This window comes from Protopterus annectens, chromosome 17.part0 (assembly GCF_019279795.1).
Source record: "Protopterus annectens isolate FY-2018-M chromosome 17.part0, PAN1.0, whole genome shotgun sequence".
Lineage (NCBI taxonomy): Eukaryota > Metazoa > Chordata > Ceratodontiformes > Protopteridae > Protopterus > Protopterus annectens.
In genome coordinates, this window is record NC_056751.1 from 386478419 (window position 1) to 386502816 (window position 24398).

Genomic DNA, 24398 nt, shown 5'->3' on the forward strand with positions numbered 1-24398 from the left:
AATGCTCAATTTTTGTTCATATGAAAAAAAAAATAATAATAATAGAGAAATGCCATGTTTTGGTCCATGTAAGGAAAAAACAGTACTCTAAGCTAGGAATGCAACATATGTACACAATATTGACCATCATACACGTCTTTTGTTTCCTTACCCACTCTGGTGATGTAAACATGTTCTGTATGTTGCAGTTTTCATGCTTCCCCAGTTGCGTATCATTTTTAAACTTTTTTTAAGCATATTGTCAGAAACATAAGACATGCAAAGCAAAAAGCAACATATTTCTGCTTATTCATTAGAATGTACATATAGCCTGCATTTTTTTCTTTTGCTGTGTAACTAGTCAGTACTGTTATAGATAACATTTCTGGTTTTGTTTTGTTTTTTGTTTTTTTGTGAAATGTTTTGTATATCACCTGGGCTGAGCCTGATTTTGGTCAATATTGATCAGTGCACTACCCCATATAAACATAAATAAATAAATAAAGGTAGACACAATGACTTTCTGATGAAGGCCAAAAGCAATTTCTTTATAAAATCAACAAGCCTGATAAACAGGCACTCTAGTTGCCAAAGAAAATCTTGCACGTCAAAAGAAGGCAGTCATAATGTTCAAGTGAGTGTACTGCCTACAACCTACGAACAGTAATCATTAACTTTAAGCAATACCCCAGTTTATTGTGTGCATGGAATGCAGCCATTCCTGACCACCCAAATCCTGACCAGATTTTGTATGTTTCCAATCCACTCCCTGCCTGCTCAAATAAGACTTGTGGTATTTCCTGCTGTAGGCTTCTCAACAGCTGTACAGCTTTTCAGATGTAAATGTCTTTCTCTGGACGTTGGTGCAGCTGCTGTTGCTGTGGCTACTACACCATCACTTACGCTAACATTAATTGTAGGATTACCACTCCAACTGCCAAGGACAAGTAGCTACTTCGCATCTGTGTGTTTTAACACCTTGGAAAGCGAAAACTGTTTGGGAAGCAGTTGCTGAGACTGACATCTACTCACTGCTTAGATCTAAGGTTCATGGAGCTGACAGTTTAGGACTGGACAGACAGAACATAAATGGATCTCTAGCATCAGTCAGCAGGAAAAAAAACAGAAGGTCAGAGTGTTCCTGCTTATTCTGGGAATTATATCAGCTCTTTGTTTGGTTTCTGTATAACTTTCTGATATTGTAAAAAAAATCACTGAAGGAATCTGGAAAGGATTATTTTTATTCCACATCTTCAAGTGGAGAATTCCATAGTTTCATCATCACGTACAGATCAGAAGGTAAGACTGTTTCTATAAACATTATCATCTGTTCTGCAACCCAACTGCTATATTTAGATACTGGAAGCTATTCATTTTTCATTTAGCTGTGTAGCATGTTTTTGGAAAGGCTGGAATCTAAAGCTGTTTTTTTTAAATCCTTCTACCCTGTCATTCTTTGCTTTCAGTAGCCTTATGTGGAAAACAGAATCCGGGCTAGTTAACCTATTCTGTGCTACATAATAAATACACATTTTTAAGTTTAGAATTAATTGTTTGAATGAATCACTTAACACTGGTAAGCCGCATACTTCTTTCTAAAGTCCATTTTGCTCAGAAGACGTGTATGTTTCTAAAACATGAAAACACATTCTTATTATTAGAATAATGTCCTAAAATGTATTCTACTCAGAAGCTATCATAAGCTCACCTATGCCTTTTGCATTCCAAGGCTCTGTTTTTTCCTGGATATGTTTTGTGATGGCGAGAATGACCTCATGACTGAACATCAATCAATGAAATGTCACTGTTCAGTCCTTCATGGTGCACATTATGCACCATGGCTGAAGAATGTGCTGTTTTTTAAAGGACAGTATACATATATTACTAGTCTTTAAAAAAGTAACAAGTAAACAAAAGTTCAGGAATCATTTACGTTGCAGTTCTTCTGGCACTGGCTTAGTTTAAATCTGTATGTAACCCTAAACATTTATGTCGGTAAGTTATATGTATGCAAACTCAGGCCCTTGTATGGGAAATGCATTACATTTTTGCTGCAGGAAACATAACTAGGGGTACATATGGAAGAAATTACTATCTGCTCTGTAAGTAAGTTTACATTCCTTTCAAATGAATTATGCATTTGTTAGCTATTTGATGTGTGGGAAAATTCCTCACATAGGTGGGAGCCAGCAGGCACTAAAATAAGATAACAAATGTCCTGAATTCCTTGCACCTTGGGTTAAGACAGTATTGCAGTGGGCTAGAACACATGCCATGGTTAGACAGGATATATAAGAAATGTTTCACGGATGTGGTCTGACCACATTAAAGAATTAGGAGGGGAGGAGCCTGACAGTTTCTATTGAAGTAGGATTTCAGACATGGGGAGGGCTAAGGGTGTTGGGGGGATCTTTTATGAGAAGTCAGAAGTAATCATATTTAAAACACAGGTTAGGATGAAACAATAATGCAACTGTTTTCTGATTTAGTAGGCAGTGTACACTGCATTCCTGCAAAACAGGATTCACAAACACCTATATGCAGACTACACCGGTAACCTACTGTTATGCAGAATCAGGCTTACTCCACATTGCTGTGCATTTATTTCCCTTCCTTAATGCCTTTCTGCAGAATCTTCTACAGTGAATTTAGTATCTCCATTACATTGACACTTAGGACCTACATTTGATTTAAGTACAAAATGCACAGATTTTACATTCACTAAATTTACTGTCAAATATACACAAAGACAAAAGCAACAAACATGTTTTCACATATATTAACCATTGTAATGCACACTGTGCAGTAAGAATCACAATGATATGCAATATAATCTACAGCTGTGTTTGGTTGCGTTTGTATTATTTCACTTTGATGCAAGTATCTCTGTTTCAGAAGCTGTTGAAGCCCTCAGTACTAAAACAAACCAAAAGCTGAACAGCTTGTTTAGAGATATATGCGTTGACAGTCTCTCAGCGATATAGCATATATTGTTTGCATGGGTAAATAAAGCTACAGTCAATTGTCTTTATTTATCTACATTGTTTTGTTCATGGAGTGATGATCCAATTATTGCATTTCAGGAGAAACCAGGGAGAAATATCTCTGCAAAGGTAGCTACTTCTATTGTTGTTCATGCGTATACATTATGTGACTTATTCATTCACACATGATTACTTACATGCATGTACATATACATGTAAATAAACATCACTACAGTCCTCTGCTCTACCAAGTGAGCTATCAAAGGAATAAAAAATGAATAAAAAATCACTACAGTCCTTTGCTCTATCAAGTGAGCTACTGAAGGAATTAAATGTACAATTTTCTTGCAGTGGCCAGGAATCAAACCCAGGTCCGTTGTTTGAAAGGCAGCTCTGCTCGCCACTATACCACCAATGCTACAAATGTACAGCTTTCTTGCCGTGGCCAAAAATCAAACCCAGGTCAACTGCTTGGAAGGCAGCTATGCTTACCACTATTCCACCAATGCTATGAAATATACACATGCACATACATCCACATATACATATAAATATACACATGGACTTACAAATGTATACACACATGCATGTACATGTACATGTTTATGATAAGATCACATTCACATACATATGTTTATATAAGTATACATGAAAATACATATACAAATTCATTTATACATACCCATGCATGTTTGTATATGCAAACACGCACATATATATGCAGATACAAATAGGTGCATGATATCTCAGTGAAATGTCATAATACCAAATCACAAATGATATGATCAAACACAAATGATCGATCCATAAAAGAATGAAAAAACGTAATCAAAAGAAAGGGTACTTTTATAGGGGGCAAACCCCTCATGCACCCCCACACCCCCTGCTAAATATATATATATATATATATATATATATATATATATATATATATATATATATATATACCCTCTTACAGTGAGGAAAGGGAACATTTCCCACTACAGGCTGTACTGCAGTCTCACTCAGGAAAAGCTGATACAGTTCAATCAGCTGATCCTTGATCAGCTGTATAGGTTTTTCCAAACATCTATGAAATAACTTTTCAAATTAATATCTATTTACCATAGAAATACATGTATACCTCTCCAATAAGTAGAACATGGATGATACAGTGATTGTTTACTAGGTATACAAACTCCTTAAATCTTATACAGTTCTTTAACATTATTTGTTTGTTCTTCAATTACTCGCTTAATCCTTTTGTGGAATGTGAGGAAACAACAGGTCATCTTAGCAGACAGTGTGCACAAGGTGATAAATTAATCCTAAATGGAGAATGAGGCCATTATAGGACACATGCACAAAGCCACACACAGAACACAAGAATCTGGGTAATTTGAAGGACATAGTAGATAAAGTCTCTCAACTAGGCATCAATCCATATGTTACCAGATGGGTAGTAAACTGGCTCACTGATAGAACCCACCTTATCAAAATAGGGGAAGCCACCTCAAGCAATAGACCCGTAATGAGCTGCGTACCCCAGAGATTGGTCTTGGGGCCTCTGTTATTCAGGATATACTTCTCTGAGGTGCAGGCCAAAACTAGTGGACTATGGCTGACCAAGTTTGCAGATGACTGCAAGCTGGGCATAGTCATCAATTCCCCAAGTGATGTGACATCCTCCAAGAGGGCCTCACAGAAACAAATGAATGGTGCCAGAAACATGGCCTGAAGCTGAATGCCAAAAAATGCATCATCATCCCCTTTGGGGAGAGTGACATCCTTGCATATTATCACATTAATAACAATGTCCTAAGTACACAATCAGTAGTGAGGGATTTGGGCACCCGGGTGCTATGATGCAGCTGTGCCACTCTGTATATGTCTGTATGTATACATATGTATAAACATGCAATGTAAATGAAAGAAAGAGTAACTGTTCATTTTGTTTGGATGATATTAATTTTTTGTATCTTTTACATTCCTTTATTGTTAGAAGTAATCAAAGAAATATTACATAATATAGCTACCCTAATTTGGACAGTTGTAGTTTGCGTTTGCCAAAATGGGAATCCACTCCAGAATACCGTCAGAACCAAATGAGCTAAAAAAATGCAAGAGGATACCAAATCCAAGCTTAAAAAATCCCCAGATCAGTCTAAACTTTTAAAAATAAAATATTCATGAATTACTTTGGGTTTATTCCAATAAAAGTGAAGTGCCAGTCTTTCTTATAAACTTATTTCTTTATTTAGTTAAATATCAATCAAGGCAAATTATTGCTGTATGTTAAAATTACAGTATCCTTGTGTTTATATATTAGTAATAAGTCAAAAACAGTTTTTAATAATGTTGATTAAAATTATTGCAATGATTGGATGTAGAGATACAGGAACCATTCGTCATAGGTTGGTATCATGTTAAACGAGGTCTTAGTTGGCTCATGCTTATTCCATTGATAAAGTCTAACAAGAATCTGTTGGAATATTAGAGGGGATCTTGGAGTGGCTACTGCTAGGTAGGGAGCTGTTTTAATTGGAGAAAAATACGGGGTGGTAAATAAGTTGATTTTAGGTTTGTAATTATCATTGGAGGAAAACTCGGGCCATGGCATGGGTAAAGAACCAGTGAATTTTGGGAGGGGGGGGGGGTGACCATATAAACCTCTACTATGATTTCCGAGAAAATTAATAAATTATGATTTTACGTAATTGAGGCTGGGGTGGGATAGTTAATTGGCCAGTCTGGGTTAAAGCATCATATCTAGTGACACGGCTTCATCTGTAGTCAATCAGAAATGACAGCACGAAAATGTGAACTGATTACTACTCTACGTAACAAGAGCTGGATTAGATATTTGATAATAGACCAATCTGAGTAGAAACTTCATAACTAGTGATGTTTGTGTGGGTATGGCTAATCAAAACTTTACACCAGAAGGTGAGAAAATCTTTGTGTTATTACTGAGTGAACAAGTATTTGGAGGAGGAGTTGCCATTGTGTAGGGAATGTTGGTGTATAACCCGATTTAGCCAACTAGGCTAAGGTTAAGTAATGGTGGGAAGGCCAGAAGATGGGCTAGTGTTTGTCCAGTAGAGAAAAATATTAAGTTATTTAACTAATAATAAAAACATTTCTTTATCTAATTAAATAATAAACCTAAAATAATTCACGTTCCAGAAATTAAACTCGAGAATATTTTATTTTTAAAAGTTTATACTGAGATGGAGATTTTTAAGCTTGCATTTGGTCTTCGCTTGCATTGTTTAGCTCATTTCATTGTAAGAAGTGTAATCATTAGAGCTCACATTTTATTCAAACTGCAGCTTGTACCATGTCAAGTATGTACATAATTTATTTATATTTTCAAAACAAGGGAGTTTCCTCCTTTGTAAGCTCCACTTTGCCTGTCACCTTCTGAAAACATCAGTGGTCAAAACACATTATTTTATAACACCTCGCATCAAGTCTAATACATCTCTATATTGCAAATGCTGTATCTGTCACACCAAAGTTAGTTTTAAATCTGAGCAAAAGTGGCAGGGATACTGGTACAACAGTCACTAATAATGCAGTCAGACTCAGCAAAATATAACCTTTAACTTATTTGTAGAACAAAAGGCAAATGTGAAGGAGGAGGAAGAAGGCTCCTACAGTGGGTAGTTCCTTGTTCCATATTGCACACATGGTACTCTGTGCTTCTCTTTGTCACCTGTCAGTTAACACAAATTTTGAGGCTGTAATGAGCACGAAATCATCAAGTAAATTCCTTGGTCATGTATCAGTACAGCAAATCCATATGTCCTCTGCAGAGATTGTAGAAACACCATCTGCACAATCTGTGTGGCACAGCAGGGACAGATAACATTGAATTCAGGATACCCATATCTCCAACATGCTCAAAAGAATACTAAGGTAACACAAAAGCTATATGTAAGTAATAGAAATGTCCTTGGCATCAGTATACCTACCTGTGGTTAGGTGAGTGTACAGAACACATTTGTTGTCACCATCAAACATAGATGGCTTCATACAAGTTTCTATGCAAGTCCAGTGGTAGTCATTTAGTACACGTGGCTGAAGGGTGGATGTCTAATTTATGGTCAATTATGGACTGACGAGATGAAGTTGACTCAGCTAAAATACAGCTGCAAGAGAGAGTAATGACATGGCACAAAAAAGAAATAGCCCCCAGTGTATAGAAATGATCTGATCACTCAGCTTTACCAGGCTGCAGCTCATCATCATCTGAGAACAATAAGTGAGAAGAAGGCCATCTAGGTATGATTCAACACATGACAGGGGGAAAGACAAGTCATACTGGCAGTCCAGCATTCAATATCAAGGATCTCAGAAAACCTTCTGGATGCTGCACATACACTACAAATAAACATATGCCACATTGTAACTGTAGCTATTTTGTGCAGCATAATCTATTTATAGCATTGCCTTTCCTTTATTTTAATATTGTAATAAAGCCCAGCCATATACCAAAGTAAACAACTGGCCATGCACCTCACCTGATATACCATGATGTCATATTGCTGGGGTCAATGCATAGCTCAGTGAGTAAAGGCTGTACAAAGTTGCCATATAACTTAGTGCATCATGTGAAGCTGTCTATGAATTATTCAAGAGAGCTATCTTTGTGAAATGAAGTTTGGGAACAGTATTTGTAAAACAGGTCAATGAATGCTGATACACAGCTGATAGGAAATTTATCTGAATCCATCCTGTCATCTTTTTAAGGGGCAAAGGCACTCTTGCTCCAGTGTGGGAGATTGTACCCTTAGCACACTTCCCAGCTTAATTGGCAAACAGCAGTACCACTGCCAATCTGAGCAAGAAGGCTATTTTAATGACTGAGGCAGTGTCTATCATTCAGAATATTCTGTTCTCCCTTGAAAATACAATTTCTCAGTCCAGATGACCTGAACCATTTATGCTGAATTCATCATCAGTTAAATGCTATACTACCTCAAGAGACAGCAAGATACATGTATTAGCAATAACTATTATTTGGAGATGCCCACTACCTCGGCCTGTGTATCCAGGGATGGTTAACAAGCACTGAAACTTCACACATCACATCACTATAGCCGTGATGTTATTTAATTACATCTATACATCAGATAAAGACTCTTTCAGAAAAAGAATTTGCATACAGATGCATAGCATAACCAGATACAGCTGTGGTACTGCCTTCCGTAACTACAATCAACAGTCTCCAAGTGTATTGTCACAGACTACTCCTACAATAGTATTTTCTGATATTGCCCTTATGTACAGAAGGAGCAGTGTGTGCTGGCAGCTACACATGTGCAGTTCTATTCTATAGCTGTCTTGTGTGCATTGCCATTTGCATTGTGAAATTGCTCAGACAGAGCCCAAACTAATCCATAAAACCTTACTAGGGTGACACAACAATGTGGTTTTACAGACTTGAACTATCTAATCAGGCATATCTGCAGATCACCTTCAAACACAGCAGATGTTCACTGGTTTACTGTTTAGACTTATAATAGACATCTGCACAACCATCTAGGTTTCAGGAAATCAGTTTCAAATATCTGGTAGATCTGCAGTGACAGATTAAGTCCAGTTGTCTTGACCATCTAAAAGAGTAGCAAAGAGGGGTAGGCTGACAATGTCAGGCATACACAAGTAAATTAGGAGATGCATACTAAAGTGTTCATAGGTGGTTACTAGGCTAGCAGTCCAGGGGACCATTGTGGAGCCTAGCCCAGGTTACCTGTTGCCCACAAGCTTTATCTGGTTAAGTGATTTGCTGAAGGTCACACAGTAAGCTGCTGAGGAAATCAAATCCTGCACCACAGAAACTATAGTTCACAGTCTTAATTCCTGTGCTGTGGTCTACCCTTTCATAACTAGGCTGCAGTAGTAAGCTGTTAACTCCACTAAAACAGTATCTTTTCCTAGGGAGTCCTTGTATCACCAGACTCAGGTGCATGCAGATTGCAGTATCATGACCACGCCTTGAGACTTGGACTTGTCCTCTCCTGACCCATATATTGCATTACTGATTTGTGGATGCATACATCCCTTTTCAACACTACATAACTAAGCTGAAACAGAGTTGCCATGTTGGTTACAACTTTTCTGTAGTCTATTTTAAATAGAATCCTTATTTGTTTATTTCTTGCCTTCCTCCAGGTTTTGTACACCCTGGCAGGCTTTGACCTCTGTGCTGCATCCATACTGAGTCCTAAGTCTTGCCATCTTTGCAGAACTATTTCTGCAGTGCACTTCACTCTTTGTTTGCTGGGATAAAATTATCATGACATGGAGTGCAAAATTACCTGCATAAAATACTTGTGATAGTTGTGATCCTGAGAGTTAGTGCCAGAGTATAATATTTGTAAATATATCAAGTGTTTTGGTGAGGGTCACTTTTGTAGGCAGGATATTTTTGTGGAATCAAAATCTTTAACTATAGGGTCTAGATTGCTCCCATTTCCTTCTGCATTAAAGACAATTTATAGAGATAAATATGTGTACAGGTATTGTTGCATTAGGTCAAGATATAATACACATTGCTAACACCAGGATACACAAATCCATAAAGTCTAAAAACTTAATTGTGTCCCTTGGTGGAGAGTTTGGCTTCCTTATATCCATTTTGTATATCAAAAACAAAATGTTAAAATGTGCACAGATTCTTGGTATTTGCATACCACAGTATAATTAATATTTTATATACACTAAGTTGTACTGATTACAAAGTGAATCCTGACTTTACTATTGCCTATTTCACTTTATATAATTGATGGTGAGTATGTTCTTTCCACAGCAAATATTTATAAAAATAAAGACTAATGTTTTGGAGTAATTTATCCTTGTGTTGTGAAATGGCAGCTTGCATTATCAAAATGTATCAATAAAACATGCTTGGAAAAAATACACATCTGCAAATCGAATGGGACAAGAGTCACTCACTCCGGGGATCTCAACCTAGCCTGTGGCATTAACAGAACATGCTGGAGAGACAGATATTATCTTCCAGAGATTGCCACTCCTCTGGAATAACCAAGGTCAGTTAGGGAACACAGGTATAACATGGCTAGGCTTGTAAAGGTCCTAGGGCCAGTAGCCTAGTAACCTCCTATGAACATATGTAAGGTCCATCTGTTGTTATTAGCTAGACTGAATGACACCATTGAGAACCACCACTGTTACCAAAAGTGCTAACATATTACTGGAAAATTTCCTGGGCTGGCATTTTCATAAATAAACCAACAGACTGCAAAGTGAATAGTAACCAAGTTACCTAAAAGATAAAAAGGATTCTTAGTTTTGTACACAACAGAAGTTGATAGACTTCTACTGGAATCCAGTTTGCCTGTAACAAGTGTCTGTCAATTGGATGCAATCCAAGTCCTGAAAATAAAAAAAACAGTTTCAGCTAATATTTGCTCAGAACTGAGAATGCACAAGGGAATTTATGCTTTGATTCACTTTTCTGGAAAAAAACAATCCTAAAACTTCAGTGCATGACATGTTTTGGTTTTAGTAGATTTCCCCAAAAAGTTAATCACTCAAGTGCTTAGAAAGTAAAATGTAAGCAATTTAACATGAAAGTCTTAAATGGGCTTTTCTGTTCATGAATATACATTACCATAGAGACCTGGCTCAAGACCAACAAAAGCAGTTCATCAGTTCAGAGTTTTGAGGCCTATTACACATTCAGCCCCACCACATTAGACAAAGCCATTAAAGTTGGTGTTGTCTCTACATTTTACTTCCTGGTCTGTAAAACAAGACAATGAATGACCTGGTACTCCTCCATGTTCAACTTACTATTAACAAAATACCTTTTGATATAGTAACTAACTATGGGAATCCCTCTGTATCCACCTCACCCTACACCTCCTATCTAACTGGTATGGAGTCCCCATGTATTAAGCCAAACACCGTTCTCCTAAAGACTTCAACTATCCCTCCATAAACTGTGAGACTTCTACATTCTCAAATATGTATACCCAGACATTTCTGGACTTCATCCATAAAAACTCTATAGATCAGTCATCCACATCCCAACCAGGAGCAATAAAATCCTGGACTTGCTCCTTATCAATATGCGGCAATTTAGCTTCCCACCAATTGTAACTTCCTCCCTGGTCAAATCAGACCATAAGTCAATCACATTTACCATAAGACTGAAGACTGAAGCCTGAAGCATCTATCAATACTTCAGTATTCGGATATTATGCAAAGGCGAATTTACTAAAACTGAGTGACCTGACTAAATTCAGAAGCTGTTCCATCGTGACGATCCCAGTAGTTATGTGGAATCCTTCACTGACAATTTCTATGCACATGTAAACCGGTGCATAGTTGCAGTCCCCCCCCCCCCCCCCACATGTACAATGCCAAATTCAGAAATAAACCCCCATGGTTGAATCATAATATAAGCATATTTCATTAAAAAAAAAAAAAAAAAAGCTTATTGCATCCAAAAATAAATTGAATTCTCCAGATGCTAATAATGATCTTGCTAAACTGAAAAGGAGCTCTGAACCCCGATGAAATTAACCAGGGCCAGTAAATGATATCTAGAAGGCCTACTTTAACTATGTTAGAAACTTCAGAACAATGTCCAAATGATATCACATACTCAGACCCAGAGGACATTGGACTAAATTTGTCTGCTAGTAGATTGGTAATCTGTCTAAAGAGCAGATTGTAAACACACTCTCTAAGGCCAAAAACACAGCATCTGTGGGAACCTGATAACATCCCAGGCTGTGTCCTACATGGGCTCAAACAAGAATTAGCATCACCATTGGCTACTCTTTTCCATCACAGTCTAAACACTTGCTTCATCCCAGCTGAATGGAAAACAACCACCATTATCCCTCTGCACAAAGATGGTGCTTCCACTAACCATGGGAATTACAGAGACCCATTAGCCTGACTAGCCTTATCTGCAAGGCCACGGAGAGAATCATCATGGACCTTATCCACAAAGATATAGGTAATCTCCAAACACTAGATCCTACCCATTTTGGATTTTTCAAAGGGCGATCATGCTTGTTAAACCTGGTGGACTTGCTTGAGACAGTCACAAGAGCTGTGGACAAGGGGAAGTCTGTGAATGCAGCCTACCTAGACCTGGCCAAGGCATTTGACACAATCCCTCACTCAGGCATCATTGACAAACTCTCCCAGCTAGACATCAACCCTTATATCTTTAGGTGGGTTGCACCTCTCTGATAGAACCCATACAGTCAAAACAGGGGAATCCACCACCAACAGCAGACCCATTACCAGTGATGTTCCACTGGGATCGGTCCTGGGACCTCCACTGTTTGGAATCTATTTCTTCAAAGTACAAGCTAAAACCAAGAGGCTGTGGCTGACAAAGTTCACTGATGACTGCAAACTGGGTACAGTCATAGAATTTCCAAACAATGTCAACATCCTTCAAGAAGGCCTTATGCAAACAAATGATTGGTGCCAAAGTCATGGCCTCAAACTCAATGCAAAAAAATGTAATATTATCCCTTTCAGCAAGAACGATGCACCTGCAAATTACCACATCAATGGCAATACCCTTAGTATGCACTCAGTGGTGAGAGATCTGGGCACTGAGGTTGACAGCAACCTTGTCTTTGATCACCATGTCTCCAGAGTGGTAAGAAGGGCATTCTATATGGTTCACCTCATAAGTAAAGGCATTGCCTCAAGACTCTTCCCTCATTAGGCCAATAATTGAGTACAAAGCCCCTTTTGGCATGTACCTTTCAAAACACCTGCAGCAATTGGAGAGACCACAAAGGTTCCTCACAAAGAAAATTTAAGGTCTTCTTTATCAGTTGTCCTATGTGGATCATCAGAAATCACTGTCACTTTATTCTGTTTCATACAGACTGCTCAGGAGGCGATCTCTGCCTTGCATATAAGGAGATCTCTGACCCTGCTTTATTGGAAATGCTGCACATCCGCAAGTCAAATGGCACACATGTTACTCACTCTAAAGACCTATGTGACATCAATAGAACCTGCTGAAGGGACATATTTGTTTCCCAGAGTTTACCACACCTTTGGAATAGACTCCCACTTCACATCAAATGGAGCACCTTGTTGGTGCTGTTCACACACAATCTGGATGATTGGATGGGTAACCGTAAACTCACCCCAGGGGTTTCACCTGTGTCCCTCTTTGGCAGGGCAATAGGTGCTGATCATAGTAACAAGGGTAAAATTTGGCTAGGCTTGTAAGGGCCTAGTAACTTCCTATGATCTTCACCTCTCTCTCTCTCTCTTCCAGTATTTTCAGATCACGTGCTTGCATCCACATCCCCACTCAAATTTCCCAAAGACAAGTCCTTAAGGCACTATGTGAGGTGAAGGATACTACTTCCATGGAACCAGACAAATAATCTGCCTACTGGTCAGCCTGACACATGACTTATCAGACTCCTTATATTGACTATTCGATATTAGCCTCAAAACATGCTTTACGCCAGAATAATTGAGGACAGTAACAGTCATTCCATTGCACAAACCTAGGACTTCAACAGACCTGGGTAATTATAGACCCATATGCTTGATCAGCTTCATCTGTAAGGTCACTGAAAGGATAATTATGAAATTAATAAATAAGGATATATGTAATGTATAGACTCTCAACCAAATCCAGTTCAGATTAATCAAGGGCAGATACTGCCTGCTTAACCCGGTTGACTTCTTCAAAAAAGTTACTGTAGCAATGGATGAGGGCAAATCAGTGCACAATGCATATCTAGCCATTGCATAGAAGCATTTAATTCCATCCCATACTTAGGTGTCATAGATTAACTCTCTGAGTGAAATGTAAATCCCTGTGTAACTCATTGGATAGCAAATTGGCTTATAACTAGAACCCAGGAAATTCCCCAAAATATATGTCACTAGTGGGGTATTCCAAGGTTCCATCGCTGGACCACTTTTCTTTGTTATTTATTTCTTGTAGGTCAAAACTAATGTTAAGTATTTGTGGCTGACCAGGTTTGCAGATGACTGCAAACTTGGTATCATCATAAACTCTCCAGAGGACACCATAATCCTTCAAGAGGGTCTGTCTCAAACAAATTGTTGTTGTCAAAAACCATGGACTAAAACTGAATGCCAAGAAATGTATAATTAGATCCTTCAAGAAGAATGACTTCTTTTGTAACTATCACATTAACAATGCACCATTAAAAATTGTTCCTGTAATCAAGGAATATGGAAACCTGTGTTGAAAGCAAACTGTTCTTTGATCACCATGTATCTACTATTGTAAAATAAACTCTCTTTTCATTGCACAGCTTATGGTGTCCAGGTCCAGAGATGAAATCATACCACTGTACTCAACACTCATTAGGGCAATCACTGAGTATAGTGTCCCTTTTGGTATGCACTTGTCGAAACAGGTCTCAGCTTGAATGAGCTCCGTGTTTCCTCCCTATGAAAATCAATGGCCCAAATCGTAAAAAACTATGTGGAGCATTTCAAAGCCTTATCAGTGTTCTCAGTATCATACAGGCTAGTGTTGAAGCATCCTCTGCCTATTTTATAGAGACTTGACAGCTTCTATCCTGTCAAAACAATTACATATTTACAGGTCTGATAGTGGCAAAACACCATTTCAAGGGATCTCAGTCTATTCTGCAACGTAAATGAAATATTTTGGAGAGATAAGTATATTTCACAGAGAATTCCATTTCTGTGGAATGGTTCACAGAGAATTTCATTTCTGTGGAATGGTCTTCCACTGAACGCAAAGCAAAGTATTTCTCTTAATCTATCCAAATGTAATTTGGATAAATGGTTTGGTTGCATACCTCTCAACTGTACAGATTTTTGCCTCATATTTTTGGTCTGTTCCTTATAAAATTTGTGCTTTTCTGGCAAATCGTTTAAGACTGAAGTCATTAAATAATACTAAATAATCATAGACATTTGAGATCCAGACTTTATATCCTTCAGAAAATACATAATAATGCAAAACCTGTTATTGTAGCAACTTTCTAAGTTGATAGGAGCAATATTTAAATCGTGTCCCTATTTTTGGGCCTTTATCCCCCCCCATTCCTTCTGGCTTTGTCCAGATTTCTTGCACTGATAGGTTGAGAGGTATGATTGGTAAAAGCAAATATACCTCTAGTAAATATCCCAACATATAAACGTTCAGCCCATCTCTGGGTTATTTATATGCAAAATATAATGGCTAAAAATTATCATGGGAATGTAAGGCTAGATGTCTTGTATCCTCATAGGTCAATAGCTTAGTAAGTACTCATGAACCTGTGCTTAACATTATAGTACTGAACAAAGGTTTTTACCAGGATTGTCACTCCAGACTCCTTCTAATCCCAAAAGACCTCCTAATAGGGGAATTTCCAGTCTTCCAACCTTTCAAAAGGACTGCGTGGTACTGTGTCAGTATGCTTCTATCCTACTAAGGATTTGCGAGCCAACAGGCATTACCCATTGTTTCGTATCATACACCTCTTGCTGGCCAAGACATTTTTTAGCTCTCTTGTAACATTGAATAGGAAAAGTCAGGTACTGGATGATGAATAAATGAATGAAACATTTTTGAAAGTGCTACACACCATGATAAGCTGTTGGTTTTATTTGGTTTACTATTAAAATGTCAAAAACAATTGTATTCCCGGTCATAAACACAAAAGGAATGCTCAAATCATGAAATAAAGTGTGCTCACAACATAGACTCATACGCGACAAATACAGAGTTGATGTTATTATCGAATACATAAAATACAGTGCGAAAGTTACATCATGTGTTTGCAGGAGGGCAAACCCCCCTGCCCTGCTAATTACATATTCTAACACTGAGATTGCAGTACAGTGAGGAAAGGTTTGAATGTCCCGATCCGCAGTATACCATTATCTCTAGTCCTTAGATCGACTTCATATCAACAAATGCACAGTGGCATTTTCTGATAAGAAATACCGATGGTCGGCAACATGGCTATCAATCATCTGCCATCCGATATCTCATTTGCAGATCATCTGCATTCAGGATTTTGATAGTAAAACATTTTATTTATATTTCTGGCTCCATTTTTTGCTTCTGTCTCTCCCTGTGATATCCACAGTATGTGTGATTTTCTTAAAACCAGTTTCATTCATTCATTCATTCATTCATTCATTCATTCATTCATTCATTCATTCATTGTGTGATAATCTCATAATCGAGTTCAAGGTTGCAGAGAAACTGGAGGATATTCTGACACTCAGTTTTTGTAAGGTAGAGAAACTGTTTCTAGATAAGATGTCAAGCTGTTGCAGGATTCATACACTTGACATGTAGACCTACAGGTAGTTTGGAGGCTACACTGGTTTGTGTATTTGGGCTGTTAGTAGAAACTGGAGCACCTGACAAAACCCTGTGTAAACCCAGACAATACATGAAAACTCTGAAAAGACGGCACCACAGCTGGGAAATGAACTGCAGATCTAAGTACTGTGAAGCAGCACTCCAAATCTGTGCATCACTTGCCACCTGCAGTCACTTATTATAGATTTTTCTCTGCTTCAAAAACTTGTGATGTAATGGATGAAATCTTACAGTTAACGCAGATTAAAATGATGTCACTTTTATGTCAGTGAGAATTGAAGATGACAACATTGTTTGCGGAAGTACATAAATTACGAATTAACTGATGATAATAATTAAGCCCATAGCTGGAGGCCACATAATAATGCAAAATATTTGAATTCAAAACTCAAACAACACGGTGGTTGATAATGTAAAACATACTTCCTCATGTTTTGTTGTTATAGAAATAAACTACTGTGTGTCAGAAGTAAACATAGTCATTTTACTTGGTGCCAGTTTAATAAACGGAGTCTGTACTAGTTTGTAGTAGTACATTAAAGGTCATTCCTGTGCACTGACTGATTTACAAGATAAAAATGCCTTGCAAAATATGACAACTAATGATTTATGCAGTGTGCTGCAAAACAGCAAAACTGCACTACATTTTAATTCTGTCATGAAACTTGCAGCATACTGATGAACATTCCTGATCGTCAAACTCAAAACCTGTCCTAATATTATCTCTTTGTGCTCTTAAAACAATGCTAATAGTTGATCTGTGTTTGGTGTCAGTCAATTAGAACAGAACATATTTGCAGAAGAAACATCTGCATTCAGACATGGTAATTAATTTATGAGACATAAGAAAGCATTGGCTGGAAACTGTTAAAAATGGCTTTGGTGGCTCACACACAGTTCCACCCCCAACGCTAAGATATCAGTACTCTAGTTAAATATTTGTTTGCTGATCTGCATCATGAGTGGTTATATATACTAGGTGGCCTTGGATTGTCAATGTGCCTTTGCAGGGTTCTATATATTCCCTGTTTTAGGATAAGAAGTGTTTGCTTTTAGTCCTGTAACTGTGAGAAGTAGAACATCCCTGTATCTTGGCTAATGAGAACAGAAAATCTATTTCATGCCTAACAACTCCCTTCAGTTCCTGACAAAGTCATATATCTTTGATTTTTACAGAATGTGGGGCTAGGACCTAATTAAATACCTACCTGGACCAGAAGTTTTCTGCATAAGTTCCATTCATGATTTTGACAACTGTTTTCAGTGATCAAGCACTGAATACTGCAAGTACCCTGATATTTTAGAGGAACATATTTTGTGCCATTCCTTTAGTTATATTATTTATTTGTTCGTTCATTAATTTACATTTATTAACCAGAAATTTCCAGCTAGAAAATCTATTTTCAGTTGTGTTCCAGGGGGAAAGAAATACTATTTTCAAACAAAACCATGAATACATACCAGGGATTAATGATAAAAGTAAATATATCGAATGTATACATATATATATATATATATATATATATATATATATATATATATATATATATATATATATTAGAAAATTATTAGCAATGTAAGATGAGTAAGTGAAGAGTTATCCTAGAGTGGACCATGATGGAATAGTTCTGTTACAAACATACTTACTTTACTAGATTATTACATGAAAGAAGTACATACGTCTATATTGGACGTAAACAAGTTAAATATATTTGTACTGGTTGCAGATGTTATGCGTCAAGATCCTGATTATACAGACATAGTCACATACATATATTTTATTAATAAAACATTAATGAACATTCCAGTAAAATGCATACAACAGTTATGTGAGTGTAGAAACATATAAGTTAAGATTTGCAATGATTTCACAGTTGATATGCAATAAGAGGTTAATACTATGAGTTAACTATGCTAATAGAGAGCCAGAGACTTGGGGTAGTATTTTGCAGGCAGTATTGAAGAATGTTGTAGCAAATGGGTACAAAATCTTCCTGTGGTACCACAATTACACTTCGTCTTCTTCTGAAGGTGTTTTTTAGATGTTTTTGAAGGCTTATTCTCACCAATGTAACTGATGTTAGAATGGATTTGATTCCAAAGCTTACCAACAAATATTGAGTAACATACATTACCATATTTGTTTTTAGTTAAATGGACAGAAACAAGATTAGATATTGATGAGCTGAGATCTCTAGGTTTAGTATACAAGATGAGATTATTGGACAGGGAGTGGCAGTCTAAGGAGTAAAGAATTATGTGGTCAAATTGTAACTGCATTAGTCAGGTGGACAGTAAATTCCAGCTAATAAAACTCTCTTTCAGAGAGATACGGTGATGACAGTGACCATATTGGTAACCAATGGAACAACTCATTCTTTTACAGGCTTACTGTCTTTTTTTTTTTTTTTTTAAGGAATGATGGAGAAAGACATGTAAGAAGATGCACAGAATATCGCAATGATAGAAAAATGTATGTAGTAGTCATGTAAAATTCTGGAATAAAATAAGATAGTTTTTCTTGATCATACCTTCACAATTTATGGATCAAGCTTGTAATAAGATTTGAGCTGTGTTTATCACCCACCCCAGCAGTTGTGTATTCTGCTTCTCCAATAGGAGATTTTTCAAACTCTGTAATGTAAAAGAAAGGTAGTTAAGCTGAATCCAGGCTGGAGTTCAAAGACAAGTCCCTGCGACAGAATCGGTTATGCCTGGAAGATAAAAAAAGCATGAATCTAGTTTTAGAACACTTAGTATAGGCTCGGTTCTGAAGCTCAGAAGGGCTAGATTATAGCATGTCTCATCCTATTTTCACTATTTTTCAACACTGTTTCTTTGCCCATTGAACACACTTGCCCCAAGTCACCAAGTAGTGCAAATTCATATGCATCATAACATCTATTTGCACTACATTGATTCTCATATTACACAGGACTGCTGACTTCAAACTCATTTTTAAACTTCCACTTGTATTTGTATTTGTATTTCTATCCAAACCTTTTGGACAAGCAAAGTTTTTAATTTCATCATAACACTCACTTGGTTTACCAGTCATGTATAAACAATGCAATGTCAATTTAACCTATGCACATTTTAATGTTTCATTTTATTATTTGGCTGTTCATTTGCTCAAAACAGTCTCAATTGTTTCTTAATGCAACTCAGCTCTAACCAAACATGTGACTAATTAACATCCTCATTTAAACAGTTGCCTCACTGCAGGCAACTGTTTTTTGAGCTATATATTCTCCAAAAAGCGCTTTTGAAGCAGCATTCTCTCTCCAGCGGCGCTTGTCTGATTTTGCTGTTTTGTACCTACTGACTTTGGATTTTTACCATTTGGTCTGATTTTGCTGCTTTGTACCAACTGTCTTCAATGAATCTAGTTTTGTTATTATTAAGGGAAAACCCATTTATCAGAGCCAGAGGTATAATGGTTCATTAGCTGTGTTTTGGGGATGTGTGGGGTACCCAAACCTGAGCAAACACTATCAGATACGTATCTTCAGTTGAAATCAGTGTCCCTTTTTTTCCCGCCACACAGTGCTTCATGCTAATGCCTCTGTAAACAATCCACCATAACTGTTTCAGCTATGGTTTGAGATGAGCATGTAACAGTGCCAGTGATTGTTCTGACAGATTGCATGGACAAACTCTCTAGGTATGTGATGCATCCATTATAATTCTTGTCTAAGAAAAAAGTTATTCTAACCACTGAACAGCTATAAAAACATTGATAATGAATGCAAAGGGAGTTGTTTGCACAGTTATTTTAGGCAGTAATATGACTGGAGTACTGGGTACCCTTTGATATCAGCTTACGTATTTCCTGTGGAAAGAGACATACGAAAGAATGGCTGATAATGTGTTGTGGTCAATCTCCAGTTTCCATGATACTGTTCTTTTTGTTAAAAGGAGCACACCAACCATTTTTGGTCAGTGTGAACAAACACGTTCAGTTCAGACAGCTCAGACGTTGCACATTATATATGCTTCATTTATTCATTCATGGCATTTTATTATTACTGTATTTTGTATAGTGTGAATGCATATGATATGAGGTTTTCCAAACAATGAGCCAGCAGTCCATACTTAATACAAAGTATACTGGTTAAACTTCACCAACACCTGATGCAAGAAATTCAACCAGCGGAAGACCCCTTCTGTCAGCCTGCCTACCCTGGTACTTGTGGAGGTAGTACTTTTTCCCCTTAATGCCTTAATGCATTGTGGGAATACACATGTCCTGCAGTTTATTGCTACACATAGTTTAAGTATTCATTCTGTAAAATGGAAAGAAATCTTTTTATCTTCTTTGTTGTTAGGTTTGGCATGTCAGGCTGCTGTCACTCCCATAATTTTTCTTCAGCAACTCTGCAGATTTGTAAAAATAGATTTAAGTAACTATTCCTGATAATTGGTCTTGGAATAATTATTCCGACCAGAATGATGTAAAATGCTTGCAACTAGGATTGTGTCAGTGTGGTTTGTTTTCCTTTATATAAATGTATAATTACTTATGTCATAAGTAATAGTTTAATAAAGATGTTTCTTGTTTTAAAAAAGGGGGTCAGGAATTGAATAATTTATGTAACGTTGTTTAGGTTATATGATATATAACAATATATGTGAAGCATAATGTTTTTTAATTATAATTTGTTAATACAGCTTGATAACTTTTATATAAATGTAAATGTGCCTATGTCACAAGTGATAATCCAATAAAGGTGTTAAAAGAAGCTATCTTCCTGGAGTCTCAAGTTCTAGAGGTCATAATGTTTACAATTCGTACATGTCCTAGACAAAAAAAAACATTATATTAAATCATAGAATGAAAACAGGAGACATGTTTTTGGAAGACATGTAAAATGTGAACAGAAGGTTGTGCTTGAAGATAGTTATTTACTCTACTTAGAACAATTTCAAGGGATTGCACTCAAAGCATTTTCTGCTAATGACCATTTTGTTAATGAAGACCATTTTAGTCTGTGAAATGGCACAGAAATTTAATCAGAAGTTTGGTGACTCCTATTTTAACTAAATTCTATGCACTGAAGATTAAATACTCCCTCCTATAGAGTAGTAAAAATGTATTTTGACTTTTCCCAGTTAGGGGTCGCCATAGTGGAACTCCGATCCGCTAATGACTGGCAGTGGATTTTTATGGTGCCGAGGTGCCAGCCCGACATCCAGCCTTCAAGGAAGGCACACCCATTCACACATGCACCTACCTGCATATCTTTAACATCACTCGACCACGGGGAGGACATGCAGACTCCACACAGAAGGTGCTCCAGCTGAGAATCGAACAGGAGAACCTCTTGCTGTGAGGCGACAACGCTAACCGCTGCACCACCGTGGTCATCTCCTTCCTAGAGTAGTATTAAATGTTAATCTCCTTCTGTGTAAATTCTCAGTTAGTGTAGCAAACAAAAGCTTATGCTGAGTTCCTTTTGTAGTTGAAGCATGCCCACCAGATATATTTTGAAGTGATTATTTGGGGAAAGATAATAATTTGGCTTATTTTTGATTTCTTCAGAAAAGTGTTATTTTGTCTGCTGGCGAATTTGTTGTCTTATGTTATGATGCATCTTAAATGATTACAATTATTTACATACTTTTTACCACTGCCTCAGAGCATGCAGTTATGAACCAAAATAATTTAAATCCAAGCAAGCATCTTTGCAGGATAACACCTTATCTGTTGTGTTACACTGTCTGCTGCCCTGCTCAGGCTTACCATTTGGCATAGAAGCACCATCCTTTTTAGCCAGTTAAGACCACATGACCTGTTGGTAACCATTTCAACTGCCAGGACTTGCAGTGCTGAATCCCACAATGAGGATTGACACTGAATGACCAAAAATCTGGATTTACATATATTAAGTCTAAGATTGCCTTTTCTCAAAATATTCTCATTTTAACAAGGTATAGTGATCTCAGAATTGGTAAGTATAAGTTCAGGGGATGTGGAAGGTTTAAATTTAAAGGATTAAAGCAATGTTATTCAGTCTTTATCTTTGGTCTCTTTTTTCATCATATCAGGACTTGGAATTGTGAGATCTAGCATTTCATTATGGAGCTGGAAAATGTAGTTAGCTCAGTTCTCTACCTGCTGCATAAGTTACTGATCATGCTTAAAACAGTTTATATTCCTCACTTGTGCCAATCTCATGCATTTTAATTGTTACTTTTACCACAACAGTTTGATCAAATGCCTGCTACACTTATATCATGTACTGGTTTAATGTGAATAACTTGTACATTTTTATCATGATTTTTAATCACTTCTTGGACAGTTCGCATAGATGGGGCTGATGGTCAGTAGACAAAGGGGGAATGTCCACAAAAAAAAGAACTTTCTTGAAGACGTTGTTGACTTCATTAAGGCACTGCCAAAAAAAAAACGGCATATGTCACCTCTTGTCAGGAAGAATAAACTCAAACTAAAGAATAAAAACACAAACAGACAGAAGAACTGGAGTGCTAAAAATGTTGTACTCCATTTATTAAAACAAGTGCACCAACTTTCTGGCATATACATTTTAAACAAATATGTGTTTATCAAGTGCATATTACGTTTTTCTAATCTGTTTATAAATGTAATGTGCAAGGTTAGCCACCCAGTGGTATAAAGTATGGATGTACATAATGCTAACTGGTGATGTAACACCCTGATCCCATTCTACAAAAGTTGAATAGGGGGTTGATGCTGATGCCATTTCCACGCAGACCTGATCCCCTTTTTCATTTTCCTATTTCAAACTGATGCATTCTTATTATTCATGGAAATGGCATCTGCAGGATCAGCTGCCTCAACGAGGGAAAATATTTTATTATTTTTTTGCCAGAGATGCCTGTTTGCATGTATCACAGTATCATACATAGTTGCTTAGGTTCCTCAAGTGATCAATAATTTTATTTTAATTTGCTTTTATGTATTTGTTAACTGAGTAGGTGAAGTAGTGCTTCTCAGACCCTCTTCAGTCATGATCCAGTCTGTGTCAGTGTTGTAAAATAGTGTGGTGGCTTTCACCATATGAAAAGTCAATGAGTTGTGAAACTGAAGTGACGTCATGTAAGTAACACTGATGTAGAGTATGTTGCAAATATTGTAAATAGTATAGTTTCTGTAAAAAAGATGGCCTAATTTTTTATGTTAGCTAGAGAGATGTTGAAGAGCAATTATTCCGTTGAATGGTACATAAAAGGAGATCTGGGGCCCTCTTAATCCGAGAAGTGGGACTGTCAATACAGGGGGAGTTTAGTGCAGCCAATTAGCCACAATGTTTTTGAGAGGTTAGAGGAAGCAAGAGTACCTAGATAAAACCAACCCAAATGGAAGAAACATGCATAACTGTACACAGGCAATGGATGGAGGTCAGGACTGAACCCCATACTCTAGAACTATAATATCGAGATCTAGCATAGAGCCAGTCCTGTGTGTCTTTGTTTCATTTCATTGTTCTGTTGCACAAATGCCTACTTTCTTTCCCATCTTACTCTTCTTTTATTCTCTTCTCTCATGACTCACCCTACCCCCTTATTTTCTCTGTATTTTTTTCCCAGTTTATTGTACATTAACTCTTATTTTTTATTTTATTATTTATGCATTCTTTTGTTGAACAACCATGCATCCTATTTTTTTCCTCATACTTGCTCTGCCTTCTCTCCATACCGCTCTCCCATGTTTATTTTCTCACTGTACATCCTATCCGCACCTCCCATCACATCCTTTGCTGTCCCAGCACTGTTGTGTCACTAGTCAGACTGTTAAGATATTATCACTATAGTTTTCCTATGTCTCCTGTCAATAAGAGACTGAAAGGCTATGCTCAGATTGAATTTGTTGCTACCTTATGTCTATGTTAGAAGTAAAGATGGGGAGCTACTCCATTTGATGTGGAGTTGTAGCTTATTACAAAGATAGGGTATCCTTTGAGAAAGATATCAATCCTACCAACTGGTCTTGTTTATATTATGATGTACATTTAGGTCCTTAAAGTGTGTATTTGTGGTCCCTTCAGTTTTAAACACCTGTACTTCCATGAGGTCTGGCAGGACAGAGTCATTGGCACTCTCACAGGCTAAGAAGG

The 24398-nt window shown here is 37.2% G+C and overlaps 1 protein-coding gene across 10 annotated transcripts in view; it reads left to right on the forward strand.

Moving 5' to 3' along the window:
• Positions 1–786: 786 nt before the first annotated feature.
• Positions 787–24398, forward strand: part of OSBPL5 (oxysterol binding protein like 5) — a 1550034-nt gene continuing 1526422 nt past the window's right edge. For all 10 annotated transcript variants that reach the window (XM_044059004.1, XM_044058998.1, XM_044059002.1 and 7 more), the window contains exon 1: positions 787–1278. The gene's annotated coding sequence lies outside the window, so the exon portion shown is untranslated. The remainder of the gene's footprint in view (positions 1279–24398) is intronic.